The following is a 19,024-nucleotide window of genomic DNA, read 5'->3' as shown; positions in this document are numbered from 1 at the left end:
AACCCTGAAAAGAATAACGAACCCAACAACAAAGGTGTTAGGGGGAGTGTGAGTCCTATGCTACCTCTTTGGACCAGAGCCTAGGGTAACAGCAGAGGGCTGGGAAAAAAAAGGCTAATTCAGTGTCACAATTTTATGTTTCATGAAAGTCTCTGTAAATGTATGGCTTCTTTCCTCCCACCTCTAAATACTTCTAAAAGTCCTTAGCTTAACTATTAACTAAATCATAAATACTGAATTGCATTTTTAAAAACTTTCTCAGTTTAATATAATGGACTAGGAAAGCTCCAAGGGACCTTCAGGTTCAATTAAATACCACAACAGCTACAACAGCAATGTCCTACTGAGCATATAAGTACCTGAGTTCTGTTAGGAACTCACTACCAAAACCACCACATTTCTAGTTAAGCACAATCCCTAGGTTCTATTCAGAATTAATGTGCCCACAGAAACCCTAAGTTATAACCTATGATTCTGCAAGGAAGGCAGAAACACTGCTGACTATATCTGCATTTATCCAGCTATGTTAAAAAGAAAAAAAGCAGCAGCTTGAGCAAGTAAAACTCCTGAAGACTTAGCACTGAAGAAAACAAAATCAACAGTGCAAAAAGATTTCAGATTTTTCCCACTAAAAAGTAATAGAATTTTATGCAACCCCCAAATAGTCACAAACACAAAATATATTATGGACACAGTATGTATATAAAATCATCCTTCACTGAATTAAATACCACTAAGAAAAATATATCTAACTTTTTTTTTTCCATAAATTGTCGAAGTACTCTGTAAGTTAAATTCTGGGTTTTGTTTTTTTTTTTTCATACTTCAAATTTTAGCAAGCTTTATAATACATTTTGAAAGTCATTTTCTAGAAAAACTAAAAAAAAAAGTGTTAATTCTTAACTATATCCATTATTTGAGTTCATTGGTGCTCAGCCTCTCTGAGATTAGGGGCACTCAAGTACTAGAATTTTGGTGGCATGCTTCAAAGGACAGGGTTACATCCTCATCACTCTCTACTTGATTCCCTTTCACCAATTTGTGTCTGTGTATGCAGAGTTCTTTACTGCCCTGACCTATATACGCACAAAGCAAAGCTCTTGCATGCTCCAGTAAACAAGCAATCTTTCCTAGAGCTGGCTGGACACTGTGCCAATAGCTTTCAGGCCAGCCAGTGGCCTTTTATCATTCATCCTGTGCTGTGTTTAGTCATGTGACCCACTCACTCAGGCCACTCACCTAAGTCACAGTATTTCTCCTACTGAAGTTAAAATAAGTATTCTTCCCCCCAAAATTTGATAGCTGTGAAGGGTTTATAATATAAGTGCTACAACAGCACATGATTTGAACTCACTATGCTAATTAAGCTGATGTTAATTAAAATGTTAATAAATTGCTATTTGTTACCTACTAAGTCAAAGTAGAGGAACACACACAAACTTTCAATAACACAATCCAAGTACTTGTCGAACTCAAATTTCTCTGGTATCTAAGGCTCAAATACTTTCCCTTCCTGATATTTAAGCCTCCGTAGTAATTTGGCCTAGTTGCCTGGCATTCTACCCACATGAATTCATTTAATCCTCACAACAACCCTATGAGGTACATAGTTAGTACCAAATCATTTTATAAATGGGAGGTTAAGTACTAATAAGAGCCAGAAACAAACCCAGGTAGTCTGAGTCCTTCTATATATATGGTCTCAACCAGGGTGCTAGCCAAAAGAATTCATTATTAACACCACATTGGCTACAGGGGTTTTGGCACTGAGAAAATCTGGACGAGAGATTTAAATTTCATTATTTTAAAAAGGATTTTTTTATGTTAAAGATTAGATAAGTTATTAATGACAAAAATCACTAAAATACAGAATAACCTCAGATTAAACAGTGATGGAACATACAAAGACATATGGAAAAAAACTGAAAGCCTGAGTTCCTTCACTTCTTCAGATCATTTCCTTTACCCATAAAACAAAAAATAAAGGGGTCTCCACAGTTTCTTCCGGTTCAAACACTGAAAAATTAATCATTAAAAAACCAGCAATTCCTAAGATGATTTAAGACAGTGCTGTCCACTGGCAGGCTACAATCAACTAGAAGTAATTGACTACTAAAGTATGCAAAATCCTTCAAGTTTCAAAATATGCATTTTATTATAAAAGATAGCTAAATTATACAAGGTTGACCATGATGCATTATCACAGCCACCCCCACCCCCATTACCTGTCCAACCTCATCCCTTGCTACTCTTCTCCCCTTCCTTCACTCTACTGCAGCCCTTCATCTTACTGTCGTTCTCAGAACACATCAAGCACATTTCCAACTTTGCTCCTTTATGCTTGATTTTCCCTCTGCCTCAAATGCTCTTCCTCCAACTCCCTGTATATCAAGCCCTTTCACTTATTTTAAGCCCTTACTCAAAAGTCATTTTCTCAGAGAAAGAAGGCAATCTAAAATATCAAGCCCTCACCCTAAAATATTTATCTCCCTTCCCTTTTTTTTCCATCTTAGCACTTACATCATACATATTATTTTAGATATTTATCTCATTTATTTTCTATCTCCTCCACTAAAATTAAAGTTTTATGTGGGCAGGAATTTTTGTCTTTACTGATTTGCCAGCACCTAGAAAAGTAGCTAACACATAGCAAATGCCCAATAAATATTTGCTGGATTAATAATCTCTATCATCATTTTACTATTTAAAACAATTTTTAACGTTTATTCATTTTTGAGAGAGAAAGACACAGAATGTGAGTGGGGGAGGGGCAGAGAGAAAGACACACAATCCGAAGCAGCTCCAGACTCTGTGCTGTCAGCATGAAGCCTGGCGTGGGGCTTGAACCCACAGACTGTGAGATCATGACCTGAGCTGAAGTTGGCCACTTAACCAACTGAGCCACTCAGGTGCCCCTCTGTCATCATTTTAAATGACTATATCCTACTCCATCAAGTGCTTACACCAGGATTTATCTTGTAATTCCCCAACTGATGGATATACTGGTTATTGCTAATCTTTCACTACTCTAAATAATGCTCTGATGCAGGGGTCAGCAAACTTTTTCTGGAGAGGGTCAGATAGTAAATATTTTCTGTTTTGCGAGGTTTCTACAACTAAACTCTTCCATTATAGCACAAAAGTAGCCACAAAAAACAAATGGTTGAAACTGGATGTGGGCTATAGCTGGCCAGATTTAGCCTATAGTCTTTGATCTCTGCTTCACGGAATGTTTTTGTGCATGTATCTTTTCCCATCTTTTCAATTAGTAGAATTACTAGATAATTGGCTATAGATATATTTATGTCTCCTGATACATTCTGTCAAAATGCTTTTCAAAAGGATAATCATGAAGAAGTGGAGCCACTGGGACACTAACACACTGCTGATGGCAGTATAAATTGATACAATTACTTTGGGAAATTGGCAGTATCTATTAAAGCTGAGCATATATACCCTGACTCAGCAATCAGTCAGGATACTTATTTTCCTTCAAAAAGACTGTGTTAGATACAGAAAGCAGTACAAGGGGTTCCTCTAGGGTGCTGATAAAATCCTGCTTAGTGATATGAGTGCTAGTCACATTTATACAATTTGTTAAAATTCAACTGTATACTCAATATGTTCATTATTGGTACACATTATATTTTGAAGGGGTTCAGAACATGCCACCCCAAAATATGTCAATTTGGCATATTATTTTGGGCTGAAAACACTTGAGAAATAGAAAATTCAGGAAAGTCTCTCTGACCTCCCTCTTTCTACCCAAAAGCAGGTCATAAAATTTCCCATGAGAAAGATGCCCTCTTTATACCAGAAGAGAACATTCTTAGCACTAGAGACTGGGAGATGATGCCAAAATGGATCTGTACAACCAAACCTACTAAAATAACCCTTACCTTCCATTAGTCTCTCCCATATATTTTCTAGTCACTGTTTCACAATTTATGGCCTCTAGCTGAAATTCCTTTGCCTAGTCACTTCCCATCAAATTTATTGATTCTTCGTTTAAAACTTATATAAACTTTCTGAGGTGCCTGGGTGGCTCAGTCAGGTGAGCATCCAACTTCAGCTCAGGTCATAAACTCATAGTTTGTGAGTTCGAGCCCCACTTTGTGCTGACAGTGTCAAGACTGCTTCGGATTCTCTGTCTCCCTCTCTCTCTGCCCCTCCCCCATGTGCACACACTTGCACTTGCATGCGCTGACATTCTCTCTCTCAAAAATAAACAAACACTAAAAAAACAAACAAACTATATAAACTCTCAGTTCAACCCATTTCTTTAGGTCTTAATTTCCCTTATGAAGACCCTGTGTGCACATAAAAATATTAAATAACATCTCAGGGCCCCTGGGTGGCTCAGTAGGTTGAGCTTCCGACTCTTGATTTTCATGCAGGTCATGATCTCATAGTTTGTGAGTTCAAGCCCTGCGTTGGGCTCTGTGCTGGCAGTGTGGCCTGCTTGGGATTCTTTCTCTTTCCCTCTCTCTCTGGTCCCTCCTCTGCTCCCAAGTTCTCTCTCTCTCTTTCTCTAAAAACAAATAGACATTTAAAAAAATTTTTTTTTACTGTTTATTTAGTTTTGAGAGACAGAGAGACAGAGCATGAGCAAGGGAAGGGCAGAGAGAGAGAGAAACGAAACTTGAAGCAAGCTCCAGGCTCTGAGGTGTCAGCACAGAGCCCAACGCAGGGCTCGAACTCAGAAACTGCGAGATCATGACCTGAGCTGGTCATATGCTTAATCGACTGGGCCACCCAGGCGGCCCCTGAAAAATTTTTAATATTAAGTAACATCTGTATGTTTTTCTCTTACCATGTTTATTACTCAGGCCCTACCACAGAATTGAGCAGGGTAGAACCAAGTTTTACCTCCCCTACACCTTCAAAGTTTAAAAGAACAGGGGCACCTGGGTGGCTCAGTCGGTTAAGCAGCTAACTCTTGATTTTGGCTTGGGTCATGATCTACTAGTCATGGGTTTGAGTTCTGCATCTGGCTCCACACTGGAAGTACTGGAATGGAAGTACAGAACCTGCTCTGGATTCTCTCTCTCTCTCTCTCTCTCTCTCTCTCTCTCTCTCCCCTTTCCTCCCTCCCTCTATCCCCAACTCATGCTTTCTCTCTCTTGCTCTCTCTCTAGATAAATAAATTTAAAAAAAAATTAAAATTAAAAAAAGGGAAATTTCCTTTAAAAAAAAGTTTAAAAGAACAAATAAATAATTCTATATACACATCGGCAAGATATGAGAATAACTTCCTCCCTTCTTTTCCCCCCACCAGCAATGGGCATTATCTCATTTTATATTTTTGCTGATTTTTTAAAAAGCAAATGATTAAGAAACAAAACAAAGGAACACAGAAAAAGAGAGACAAACAAAAAAGCATATATAGAGAACTGGTGGCTACCAGAGGGGAGGTAGGTGGGGGGATGGGTGAGATAGATAAGGGGATTAAGAGCACACTTTTGGTGATGAGCACTGAGTAACATACAGAATTGCTGAACTAGTGTACACCTGAAACTGTATGTTAATTATACTGGAATTAAGAAAGCAAATTAAAAGTAAATGGATTGCTATATTATTTTTGCTTAATTATCAGTGAGGCTGAACATTTTTCTTGTTCTTCATTTAACCTAATTGTCCTTGAAGTTTTATTAATTCTTTTGTAAATCATAAAAATAATACAGTGCCATGAAGACCTCAACTCCCTATCATATTGCTACATTTTCTACAAACTATTGCCTTTCTTTTTAATTGCATTATCTTTTTAAAAACAAACTTTTTATTTGTGCGTTTATGTGTGTGTGTGTGTTTTGAGAGGGAGAGCACAGTGAGTTCAGGTGCGCGCACACACACACACACACACACACACACACACACACACTGGGGAGGGACAAGAGGAGAGGGAGACAATCTCAAGCAGTCTCCACACTCAACACCGAGCCTGCACAAGGCTCAATCTTACATAAGTGACCATGAGGTCATGACCTGAGCCGAAATCAAGAGTGGGACGCTTTTTGACTTTGGCTTAGGTCATGATCTCACGGTCTGTGAGTCTGAGCCCCGCATCGGGCTCTGCACTAACAGCTCAGAGCCTGGAGCCTGCTCCGATTCTGTCTCCCCTTCTCTCCCTGCCCCTCCCCCCACTCGCACTCAGTCTCTCTCAAAATTAAACAAACATTAAAAAAAAAAAAAAAAGAGTAGCACTGGGTGTTGTATGGAAACCAATTTGACAATAAATTTCATATATTGAAAAAAAAATTAAAGAGATTACTTCCTTGAAAAAAAATAAAAATAAACATTATCATGCTGTAAAAAAAAAAAAAAAAGAGTGCAACGCTTCAACCAAGTCACCCTGACACCCCAAAAGCAAACTTTTTAAAAGTTTAAGTTTTCACATAGCCAAACTGACGGACCTTTTCACCTATGTAATCTTTTCTCAAAAAAGAAAAAAAAAACTATTATATAGAACTACATTCTTTCATTTTAAACAAAAATATTGTTTCTTACTACATAATGTATAAGGATATCCCTACTTCTCAGACTAATAGTATGCTCTTAGACAAATAAAATATCTATTTGGATGATTAACAGGAAGGCATCAACTAAAAAGGTATTAAGACAAATCTACAGGATGAATTTTGACTCTAAAAATAAGTTTTAATAAGAAAAACCCTATGGGTGCCTGCCTGGCTCAGATGGTAGAGCATACAACTCTTGATCTCAGGGTCATGAATTTGAGCCCCATATTGGGGGGGGAGGGTAGAGTTTACTTTAAAAAGAATAAAAAGGGATGCCTGGGTGGCTCAGTTGGTCAAGCATCCGACTTTGGCTCAGGTCATGATCTCACGCTTCATGGGTTTGAATCCCATATCGGGCTCTGTGCTGACAGCAAGGAGCCTGGAGCCTGTTTCAGATTCTGCATCTCTCTCTCTCTGTGCCCCTCCTGCATTCACACATGCGCTCACTCACTCTCTCTCTCTCTCAAAAAATAAATATACATTAAAAAAAAAAAAACAACTAAAGATTTGAGGCAATTACTTTATTAATGGAAAGTGTAGATTTTTTAAGTTTATTTATTTACTTTGAGAGAGAACCTGGCAGAGAGAGAAAGGAGAGAGAGAATCCCAAGCCGGCTCCATGCTGTCAGCACAGAGCCTGGCGCAGGGCTCAAACTCACAAACTGTGAAATCATGACCTGAGCCAAGAACAAGAGTCAGACACTTAACCAACTGAGCCACCCAGGTACCCCAAAAGTGCAGAGTTTTATACCTTATCAGTGTATAAACACATGATCAGAGAAATGCTAAATATACAGGAAATATAATTTGCGGTAAGACTTTTGTCTGTCAGAAGTAAACCAGCCAGTTGGCCAAAAAACAATTTATGAGTACTGCATATTAAGAATATATTCACAAATACTAAATATATTTAACAAAACATATTCATTGGTAGAATATTATTTACAAAAATATATACCTTTCATTGAATATACACTTTTGCATGAAATACATTAGAAAGAAAATATTTACAAAAAGACTACGCCATCATATAATCTTTGCTTTCAAAAACAGAACATTCCTAAAAACAAACAAAAAAACCCAGAACATTCCTTAAAATGCTGCTCTGAAGGTAGAATGGGAATACCTTCAGCTAAAATTTCACAGAAATATTCAAAGACTGTTTAAACAAGGTTTTGGTAAATCCATGAATTTGATCGATTTGTCAGTTAGGTGGATGGAATCTTCCTTGCATTTGTTGTAAGAAACCTGTCTAAAGTTGCAAAACTTCAGAGCCAGAAAGCTGAAGAGAATTTTCTGGGGACAGAAACAAATTTCTTTATCTGCTTGTGTTCATCCAAATGCCAGAAGAGGATTCTTGGCAGATTTCCATAAGTAACTGAATTGCCACCCTTTATTTAAATTTAACCACAGATGGGAAACATTTTCCCTAAAAATAATTAAAATCTTAAGTTTTGTACAAGAAATAAACTTTAGTTATACAAAAATTCATTAATGTGGAGCTCTGTTTTCTCAAGATGCCAAAGTATACCTATTATTATTGAACCACAATTGTCAGGAAAATGTTAACAACCCAAGTAATTTACAAAAGAATTGAATTCTCTGAAACAAATCTATGTCAGCTTATCACTATATTATAAAGCAAATAAACTCAAAAAACTATTAATCAAATTACTGCATATCTTAACCTTTTTTAACCTAATATTTGTCCCCTTTGACCAACAGGAAAAAAAAGTTTTCCACGATAATAACAAAAAAAAAATCATACTTAAGAATGAACAAGGAGGGAAAAAAGAATGAACAAGGAGTTCTAAGCAAGTTAAACAGTAGCAAAGGCTTAGTTCTGGATTCTCCTCAAATCTATTCACAAAAACAGATGGAATAGACCAAGAAACAGACCCATCCGTATGCTCAACTGCTTTTTTACAAAGATGCAAAAGCAATTCAATGGAGGAAGAACAGCTTTCTCAACAAATGGTGCAGGAGCAACTGGACATTCACAGGCAAAAAAATGAACTTCAACCTACACTTCACACCTTAAATAAAAATTAACACTGGGGTGCCTGAGTGGCTCAGTAGATTAAATGTCCAACTTCAGCTCAGGTCATGATCTCATGATTCATGGGGTTTGAGCCCTGCATCGGGCTCCGTGCTGACAGCTCAGAGCCTGGAGCCTGGAGCCTGCGTTGGATTCTGTGTCTTCCTCTCTCTACTCCTCCACTCACACTCTGTCTCTCTCTCAAAAATAATAAACATTAAGAAAAATTTTTTAATTAACACAAAACAGATCAGACTTAACTATAAAATGTAAAACTCAGGGGCACCTGGGTGGCTCAGTCAGTTAAATGTCAGACTCTTGATTTCAGCTCAGGTCATGAGCTCACAGTTCATGACCCACATCAGGTTCTCTGCTGTCAGTGTGGAGCCTGCTTTGGATCCTCTGACTCCTTCTCCCTCTCTGCCCCTGTCCCACTTGTGCACATGTGTACACACACACTCTCTCTCTAAAATAAATAAAATATTTAGAAATTAATAATAATAATAATAATAATAAACAACTATCTTGGCCTACTTCCACCTCCATCACAGAAACCTTCTCTAAAGTACAGGTGAATCCATCTAAATTAAACATGAACAAGAGAAAAGAATGCAATCTAATCCTATGTGAAGTACTGTGATAAAAAGACAAAAAGAACCAAATAATGCATTAACCAATGAAGGCACATCAGAAAAATATGGCCATAAAGTAGATAAGAACTGTAACATAATATCTTAACATGAATTAAAAGAAACTAAGAAACTGACAGGAGCTATAAAGAATAAATCAGAAATAGAAAACCTAAAAAAAAGAAAAGAGAGAGAGAATGTAGACATAACCAGAGCATTTACGAAAGCAATGACAAAATTCTGGACAGAATAAGAAAGAAAAAAAATTCAGAAAGGAAGACAAAACTGGAGGAACACTAGACTTAAAGGACAGATACCAGGGATACTGCTTAATAAAGGATAAAAAGGAAAAATACAAAAATAAAGCAAACTTTAAAAATAAGATAAAAAGAATTTGAGGAAAGATGTAGATATAAAAGACAAGCAATGAAGATCCAACATACATGTAACAGGAGACCCCAAAAAGAAAATGAAAGCAATGAAACGTTAAATACTAAAATCTATCACTGATGAAAATATTTATGAGAACAGCCAACACTTAATACATATTCTAGGGGCATCTGGGTGGCTCAATTGGTTAAGCGTTCAACTCTTGATTTTGGCTCAGATCATGAAGATCTGCGCTCACAGCACAAAGCCTGCTTAGGATTCTCTCTCTCCCTCTCTTTCTACCCCTCCCCTGCTCATGCTCTTTCTGTCTCTCCCTCAAAATAAATAAATAAACCTTTAAAAATACATATTCTAGTAAAAGTATCGGTTTTTAAAGATTAAAAGTCCTTTGGGCATCTAAGAAAAAGATAAAGTCACTTAAAAAAAATCACAGGTATTAGACTCTGACAACAACACTTTTTACCAGAATACAATAGAATAGGGCTCAGCAAACTAGGGCTTGGGTACCAAATCCAGCCCACTGTCAGGTTCTGTAAATAAAGTTTCTCTAAACACAGTCATGCTTGCTCATTTACATACTCTATATGGCTGCTTCTGCACTACAGTGGCAAAGTTATGTAATTTTGACAGTGACTTATGTTCCACAAAGCCTAAAATAATTACCATTTGGCCTTTTACAGAAAAGGTTTGCCAAACCCTACCAGAGAGTAACATATTTAAGAAACCCGAGGAAAGAAAATGTGAGCCAAGTACTTATATTCAGCAAAACTGACCTTCAACTATAAAAGCCACAAACAGTTTTAAACATGAAAGACAGGACACATTATTCACATGAGGCATTTATGAGGGTTCAAAGAGATTTAAACTATCAAATGATGATTACAGAAGCCTTAGCATAAGGACTTGTGTTGTGCATTGAATATATTTAACTGTAGAACCAAGACCAATGATAGGCAAAGGTGACAGAGTACTATGTGATCTGTATGGGGCAAACAGAACTGAGAAATCTTGGGAAGCAGGAACCAAGTAGTCTAGGGACTTGATTATATCACACATATGGAGTGAAGTAGGTATGCATGAAAGGCAATGAGTGGAGGAATGGGCTGTATTATGAGCTGAATTGTTCACCCCCTGCCCCTGCCAAATTCATATACTTAAGTTCTAATACCCAGGACTTCAAAATGAGACAATATTTGGAGACAGGGCCTTTAAAGAGGTAATAAGGTCATTTGGGTGAGTTCTAAGGTGATGACTTGATGTCCTATAAAAAGAGGAATATAGGACACAGACAGGCACATAGTGAAAATATCTGAGGAAGACTGCCATCGAAAGCCAAGGAGAATCCTTAGAAGAACCCAACTCTGCCAACATCTTGATCTGGGACTTCTAGCCTCCAGAAGCGTAAGAAAATTTTGTTGTCTAAACCACCCAGTTTGTCATACTTTGTTATGGCAGCCCTTATTAACTAATACTGGCTAGGAAGAGGAAGTAGTTCTGGCTAGATAGGAGTTCACAAATACTGTTAACTCTGTCCCAGAAGTATGAAGTCTCAGAACAGCAGAGCTTTTGATATGTGGTGACTATGCCTTAAATAACACAATGATTATTTTTTTTTTTTTTTTTTTGGGGGGGGGGGGGGGGCACCTGGGTGGCCCAGTTGGTCAAGTGTCCCACTTCAGCTCAGATCATGATCTCACAGTTCATGGGTCTGAGCCCCAGGTGAGGCTCTGTGCTGACAGCTCAGAGCCTGGAGCCTGCTTTGAATTCTGTGTGTGTGTGTCTCTCTCTCTGCCCCTCCCCTGCTCATGCTCTGTCTCTCTTTCTCTCAAATATAAACATCTAAATTTTTTTTAATGTTTATTTATTTATTTTCAGAGAGAGAGAGAGAGAGAGAGAGAGAGAGAGAGAATGCATGAGGGGAGAAGGGCAGAGAGAGAATCCCAAGTAGGCTCCACAAAGTCTGCACAGAGCCCAATGTGGGGCTCGAACCCACAAACCCATAAACCCATGAGATCATGATCTGAATGGAAACCAAGACTCAGATGCTCAATCAACTGAGTCATCCAGGCACCCCAATTAAAAAATGTTTAAATAGGGGCACACAGCTCTTGTTTTTTTTAATGTTTGTTTATTTTTGAGAGAGAGACAGAGAGAGAGGGAGGGAGAGACAGAGGGAGGGAGGGAGAGGGAGGGAGGGGCAGAGAGAAAAGGGGACAGAGGATCCAAAGCCAGCTCCGCGTTGACAGTGGACAGCCCCATGTGGGACTCAAATTCAGGAACCCTGAGATCATGACCTCAGCCGAAGTCAGATGCTTAACCAACTGAGCCACCCAGGCACCCCTGGAGCACAAGACTCTTGATCTCGGGGTTGTGAGTTTGAGCCCCACATTGGGCGTGGAGCCTACTTAAAAATATTGTAAAGAAAAATAGGGGCGCCTGGGTGGCTCAGTCGGTTAAGCGTCCGACTTCAGCTCAGGTCATGATCTCGCGGTCCGTGAGTTCGAGCCCCGCGACAGGCTCTGGGCTGAAGGCTCAGAGCCTGGAGCCTGCTTCCCATTCTGTGTCCCTCTCTCTCTCTGCCCCTCCCCCGTTCATGCTCTGTCTCTCTCTGTCTCAAAAATAAATAAACGTTAAAAAAAGGAAAAGAAAAGAAAAAAAATAATAATCCAAAAAAAACCTTTAAATAGTGAACATTCAAGAGAAAACATAATGGACACAATATCTGCAACTTGAAAAGCCCAGAAACGTTTCAAGTAGTGTCAGTTCTAAGGAAAACCAAGAAGAAGGAACACCCAAATAAGATACGTCTTATTCCTGAAATCAACTAAAAAAGTAAGTAAATAATACATAAACAATCCTGCCAAGCAAGAGGAAGTAATGGCAGCAACTTTGGATAATTCTTTAGAATTCAAATTAACTTTTTTAAAGTAACCTCTACACCCAACATGGGGCTCAAACTCACGACCCCAAGCTGCATCCTCTACCCACTGAGCCAGCCAAGTCCTCCTCAGATTAACTTTAAAAAAATTTCAGGGGCACCTGGGTGGCTCAGTCGGTTAAGCACCAACTCTTGATTTCAGCTCAGGTCATGATCTCACAGTTCTTGGGATCGAGCCCCATGTCAGGCTCTATGCTGACAGCACAGAACCTGCTTAGGATTCTCTCTCCCTCTCTCTCTTCCCCTCTCCCACTTGCACTCGTTCCCACTCTCTCTCAAAATAAATAAATAACTTGGGGCGCCTGGGTGGCTCAGTCAGTTGGGCATCCGACTTCAGCTCAGGTCACGATCTCATGGTTTGTGGGTTCAAACCCCGCATCAGGCTCTGTAAGACAGCTCAGAGCCTGGAGCCTGCTTCAGATTCTGTGTCTCCTTCTCTCTCTGCCCCTCCCCCACTTGTACTCTGACTCTCTCTGTCTCTCAAAAATAAATAAATGTAATAAATAAATAAATAACTTAAAAAATTTTTTTGCTAACAGAATCCCTGACGATCAACAAACAAAAACAGTTGCAAGCATCAAATGAAAAGATAGTTTCAGTGAGTATTAATGAAATTATGGTTCATTGCAAGTTTTTTTTAAACAGTAATAATCACTAATAATTGAACCTATATTATTTCTTGCCCTGTATCTAAAACTATACAGGCCATAGATTTTGAGAGAACAGTAAGGTAAAGGGGAAAGCTATTTTCCAATTTGTAGCTACCTAAAAGAGACTTGCTCCCAGGTGCTGAGGGGGCCAAAGTTCAGGCAGATCAGAGGGGAAATAGCTAGAGTCAAATGCATCATTTTACAACAAGACTCTTAATGTTTTTAAAAGTTTCTTAAATGTTTTAATGCCTTCTTAAAGTTTTTTAAAGTTGTATTTTACATGAAATTGCACAAGTTAGCAACATATATGTTACTTTTCTTTCAGTACAAAAGAACCAATTACAGATGTCCTAGACAGCAACACTTCGCTATCTATATTAAAGTGTGACAAAGTTTTGAAATACATCTTGTCACTAAAGCCATTGGTATTACCAATATAGAATAGTGAAAAGGCTCTCCAACTGTTTCAAGACTTTACAAAATACACTTGAATACTGCTGCATAATTTGCCTTTCTCCAGAAAAGCATATTAAACTTTGTTGACATTGAATACAAAATAAAATTCAAAAATCTGCATCTTGAGTACTTTTGGTTTCTTGACCTTTATTTGAATTTGAGACTAAGCTTTACCAAACAACAGAATTTACACTGTAACTAGCCAACCACAGTCCTCATTATGGAATCTATGCAGTACATTTGTTACCTAGGAAACAGATCAGAGCACAGGCAGAGTGCAATTTCTGTATAGCAAAAGAATTCTCCAATCATGCTGGTAAATAAAGTCCATAAATCAACTAATCAAAAGCAAAGTCAAGAAGTATCACATAAGAGTTAAGCTCTATGGAAACTTTTTTAAAGGAAAAAAGAAACCTGTGGGGCTTCCTCAGGCAACTATGTAGCTCTCTTAAGTAAATATTATGAGCAGGTTTCTTTACAAACACAAACTGTCAAAAAATAAACTGTTCAAAATAAATGGCTTCTCTCCAATCTTCAGCTTCTCTATTTTTGACAGTATTTAAAAGAAAAAGCTTCTTCAGAGCCAGCCTCGTACATCTGGTAGCAGAATATTAATCCAAGAATGAATTCTGCATTTTCCAAGAGCAGCACAAGTTTGTGCCGTTCTTAAACAATGCAGGACGATAAAGGCTGGAATGAGAGGTCACTGTCCACACTTCTAACAGTCAAGACCTGCTTCCACACCAGGCTACAAAAAACTTCATGAAAAAGAAGGATCTGAAAGTCACAGATCTATTATAAAGAATAAAATTGCTACTTTTCAGCTTCCATTTGGTTATTACTAATGATAATACTAGTCCTTTGAGGGTTCCAAGTAATCTCAAGTGGCCATTTTGGGTTTCCTTTAATGGTAACACGCTGGTAACTAACAAGCAGGAAAAGTCTATAGATTTTCAAGCCTATCAAATTTAACTGGACAGCTTAGTGTTGTTTAAAAAAAAAAAAGAAACTGGTAAATGTCAGTTTATATTGCTCAAGTATATTTAAAACCCAACTTTACATAAAAATTCAAAATTTCTGGAAGTAACATTTAGTAGCTGAAAAAAATTTCAACCATGAAGACTGAAAAATAATTTATATGCCTTCCTAAACACCGACATAACAGAAGAGAAATCAATTGAAAATATGTAAGGTTCTCTGCACTGCTTCTGATTACACTAAAATGTTACTGCTAATTATACAAAAACCAAAAAATATCCACATATCAGAGCCAAAAATAAAAACAAAGCAAAAAAAACTAGGTGTTATCTTTTAGCCAGCCCACGTAAAGACACTACACTGCCAATCCCAGAAAACTGTTAGGCATAACTACAAGTTGCCAAGCAATTCTCAAAACAGGCCACACACTCTTAATGTTTAATTTACACACTGACTCTTTGTTAAACCTTATCCCTCCAACTGCCAGTCCTATAAATAAATACATAAACAAGCAATTCAAGTTGTTAGCTTATCTTTTTTTGAAATTTCTAAGAACTGATAAAGAGTGTGTAATCTAATAGCTGAAACTCTGGGAGTGTTTTCGAATTCCATCCCATTCCTAATACAAATTAGGACAATAATAAAAAAAACAAAAAACAAAAAACAAAAAAACAAATTAGGACAATAAGCCCGAACAAATTTCAATACCCATGCTCTTTGGGCCATCCTTATTGAAAAAGAAGAACCCTGCTCAAGAGCTTACTAGTGCCTTGAACTGAGCTCTATGCAGCCTAATTTGGTTTAGCTAATCTAGACAGGAAGTCAAAGCAGGAATATAATTTGATCAATTCAAAGGGGCTGGTGAGACAAATGTTAGAAGTAGCCTCTTCTAGGTTTGAAGTGTACAAAAATGTACACTCCAGGTATACATAAAATTAGGCATGCAATAATATTAATCTGTTAATGTAACTAGGGCAAGAATCTAGGATAAATTTTTCTCCTAGAAGAAGATCACTCTTTTTGGCATACTAAAATGGTCTCCTCTTCATAAGGACAAAAATCAGTTTGCCTAATTAAAACTGCATTAAAACTGTGCACTGCTGGGGCACCTGGGTGGCTCAGTCTGTTGAGCGACCGACTTCGGCTCAGGTCATGATCTCACGGTCTGTGGGTTCGAGCCCCGTGTCAGGCTCTGTGCTGACAGCTCAGAGCCTGGAGCCTGATTCGGATTCTGTGTCTCCCTCTCTCTCTCTGCCCCTCCCCCACTCTCACTTTGTCTCACTCTGTCTCTCAAAAATAAATAAATGTAAAAAGAAAACCTTTTTTTTTTTAAAGTGTGCTCTGCTTTCTGATGAAAGCACATTGTGTCTGTAGAAGCACATTGCTTTCTATATCTCATTTGATGAAAATTTAAATATTTTGCACCACTATGTTTTTCAAGGAAAGCCTCTGTTTTCTACATAAAGCTGTATATATAACTGAGTGTACCCAAAACTATTTTTTTAATCTCCTTGATAAGTCAGATTTAAATTTGTCTACATGGATTCCAAACAATAGACAAAAAGAAAAAAAAAAGTCTCCAGAAGTGAGTAAACTGAGATTAATATAAAGATATAAATCTGTACCTGCATTAAAAATCTGAACGTGCAATATTAAGTTTCTGGGTACTTATTCAACTTCACTTACAATTTGGATATCTACAAATATATATCAACTCTTCATAAGAAACTCAGATAAATAACATAAACCGGAAATATCACCCACGGTACTTTTCAAAAAATTATATCCACCAGTGCAACCCAATCGTTAGGTTTTGTAAAGAGAGAATACATAAAAACATAGAATAAAAGAGGGAAAGAACAATCACAGGGAGAAAAATCAGTTCTAACATTCACGATCTCCCCATACGCTGTGGAAGATCTCATATTTTAAACCAGCAAAAATAAAGGTTTTAGCCTGAACGGAAAACTAGATGTTTACTGCACTCCAACTTAACCTCCACTGTGGAAGCTATCACTATCTGAGTCGCTTGTTAACTGTTTACTTAATAGGTAGAAGATTCGGTCAGGCTAATCCTAAGGAGTCTGGGAAATAGCAAAACTTTATCATCAAACTTTAAAATATGGATAGATATCCAAAAATTCCTAAAAAAATCACAGCCATGTTCATCTTTGATTTGCCTGAAAGTCCCAACCTAATCTTAAGAAACAGAAGAGGAACCACCCGAAAACCAGAAACCTTCTCTGATCTGGGTTTGATTCTGGTCAACCCAGCCTCCTTGCACCCAGGGAATACATTTGTCGATGTATTTGATAACAAACACAAATCACTGTGCGCAGCCTCGGATGGGGGAGGGGGCGGAAGAGCGCTTCGGAGAAAGCCCTCCTCCGTTAGAAACAATAAATAAGGGACCGAAGCGATGCACGTTCCTCCACACACGCCCCACACGCACCTCAGCGTGCCTCTCGCGAGGGAAACAAGTCGGGCAAAGACCCGAACCACCTCTCTCCCTCTCTCCACAACCATCTCAACACTTGGAAACTAAGAGGGCAGATCTTTTCTTTCTCCTTCCCGCCCTCCTTCCCACCTCCAAACAGACCCAAGAGCAGGAGCAGGCGAGCCAGACCCACGCAGCGCGCCCGCGGCGGCGACAGGAGATGCCGGGCGCCGCGCCGGCCCCGCGAAGGCTGACCAGAGCCTCGGCCGCCGAAGCTCGCTCCCGGAGCCCGCTCGGCCGCCTGGGGTCTCACCCGTCGCGCCCCCAAGCCCGGCGACCGCTGGCCGCCCGGGTCGCTGCCCTGACTCTCGGCCTTCCCACCCCGCCCCCCCCCCCCAGAGAAGACAAAAGAGGGTTCAGCGGGTCACTGCTTGGCGGCCGAAGGGGAGACAGCCCGGACCCCAGCGCGGCCGCCCCCCACACAAAGGGGCTCCCCGGCCCAGGTCGCAGCGTCGGCGCGCTCGTCCCCGCCCCGCGCGCGGGCTCTCACCCACCTGCAGGTGTCTGTGCGTCTGTCCATAGGAACGCGGGCGGCGGGGGGGGCCTGCGGGAGCCGGGCAGCCCGGGCTGGACGGGGCGGGACCGAGGGGAGGGAGGGAAAGCGGCCAGAGGGCCGGGGAGCGGCGGCAAGAAAAGCGGGGAAGGCGCCGGGCGGACGGAGGCGCGGAGCGGGGGGCGGGGGCGCCAGCCTGGCTCTGCCGACCGGCGCGCGCCGCTCCGTGCGCCCCGGGCTCCGCGCGCCCGGCTCGGAGCGCGGCGGGCTGGGGGCGGGGCGCGGGCGGGGCGGGGCCGGCGAACGGGGCGGGGGCTCGGACCCCGGGCTCCAGCCGGCACCGGAAACGCGCCGTGGTCCGCGAGACCTACAGGAAGTGTGTAACGACACCTCCTACGAGGCGCTCCGAGCTCGCGGTCGTCGCTGCCCGGAGGAGGTGTGGACCGACCCTCCTACCACACACCGGCGCGCACGGGCTCGGGTCTCTGCACCCAGACAGGTGTGAAACTCACTATCCCCGCTACGTTCTGAAGTGGGCAGCTCTCCGTCCTGCCGCGATCCCCACTGCTCCTTGGAGCTCCATACAGCTCCACCTAAACCCAAGGAGCAGAACTTGCAAGAACCTGCTCCGTTCGTCTGGTGTGTAACACCTGTTTTAACGCACCGAGTAGCGTCACCTCCACACCCAGGCACGTCCAGGAACACCTCCTGCTGACACATCTAACCCACAGTCACCACAGCCCAGTAGAAGTTACCAAGCCAACTACCACACTCGCGTGCATCCCATAGAGAGAGAGGGGCAACTTAACACCTAAAACACACTAGAACCAGGGAGGACAGCTTGGTACAACAGAGGTAGGGCTGGCGCCTTCCACCTTTATTTTATCTAGCACACTTTTATAGCACTTAATATGTGTTCGGGGTTAACACTAAGTGCTTAGAGAATATTAATTTGTTTAATCCGAAGAACTCTATGCAGTGAGTGTTGTTAGCATTACCAGTTTATGGATGAAGAAACAGGCACAGAGAAATTAAGACATCTGCCCAGGATCAGATGGTAGCTGGAGGAACCCAGATTCATCCCAGATAGTTTGGCACCATGCTCTTAACTCCCTTTCTACTTACAGCATTAAGTATCTCCAAAAAGTAATAGTGGTAATAAATAACATTTAAAGCATATCTTATTAGCTATGGGGTGCTCACATCCTTGCCTCACCCCACTGTGACAAAGGACACCTTAGTCCCTTTTACGCTTGGGGTATGTGAGGGGAGAGAAGAATATGAGGCGGAGAAAGAGACTAACTTCTAAACAAAGAAGGATTCTTAACACCTTGCTCTGTCAACATCAGGACTCCTCCTGGCATAGGCTAATTAAAAAAAAAAAAAATCCATGTGAACATTTTTGACAAAATAATGTCTGTCCAAAAAACAAACAAC

The 19,024-nt window shown here is 40.3% G+C and overlaps 1 protein-coding gene across 1 annotated transcript in view; it reads right to left on the bottom strand.

Annotated features, from left to right (window-relative positions):
- Positions 1 to 17,674, bottom strand: part of KIAA1958 (KIAA1958 ortholog) — a 158,011-nt gene extending 140,337 nt beyond the window's left edge. Inside the window, exon 1 of the mRNA XM_049636173.1 lies at positions 17,589 to 17,674. The gene's annotated coding sequence lies outside the window, so the exon portion shown is untranslated. The remainder of the gene's footprint in view (positions 1 to 17,588) is intronic.
- Between the last annotated feature and the right edge of the window lie 1,350 nt (positions 17,675 to 19,024).

Source organism: Panthera uncia, chromosome D4, assembly GCF_023721935.1.
Source record: "Panthera uncia isolate 11264 chromosome D4, Puncia_PCG_1.0, whole genome shotgun sequence".
Taxonomy (NCBI): Eukaryota; Metazoa; Chordata; class Mammalia; order Carnivora; family Felidae; genus Panthera; species Panthera uncia.
The sequence above is the reverse complement of the archived record's forward strand: the minus strand, read 5'-3'. Positions and strand labels throughout refer to the sequence as shown.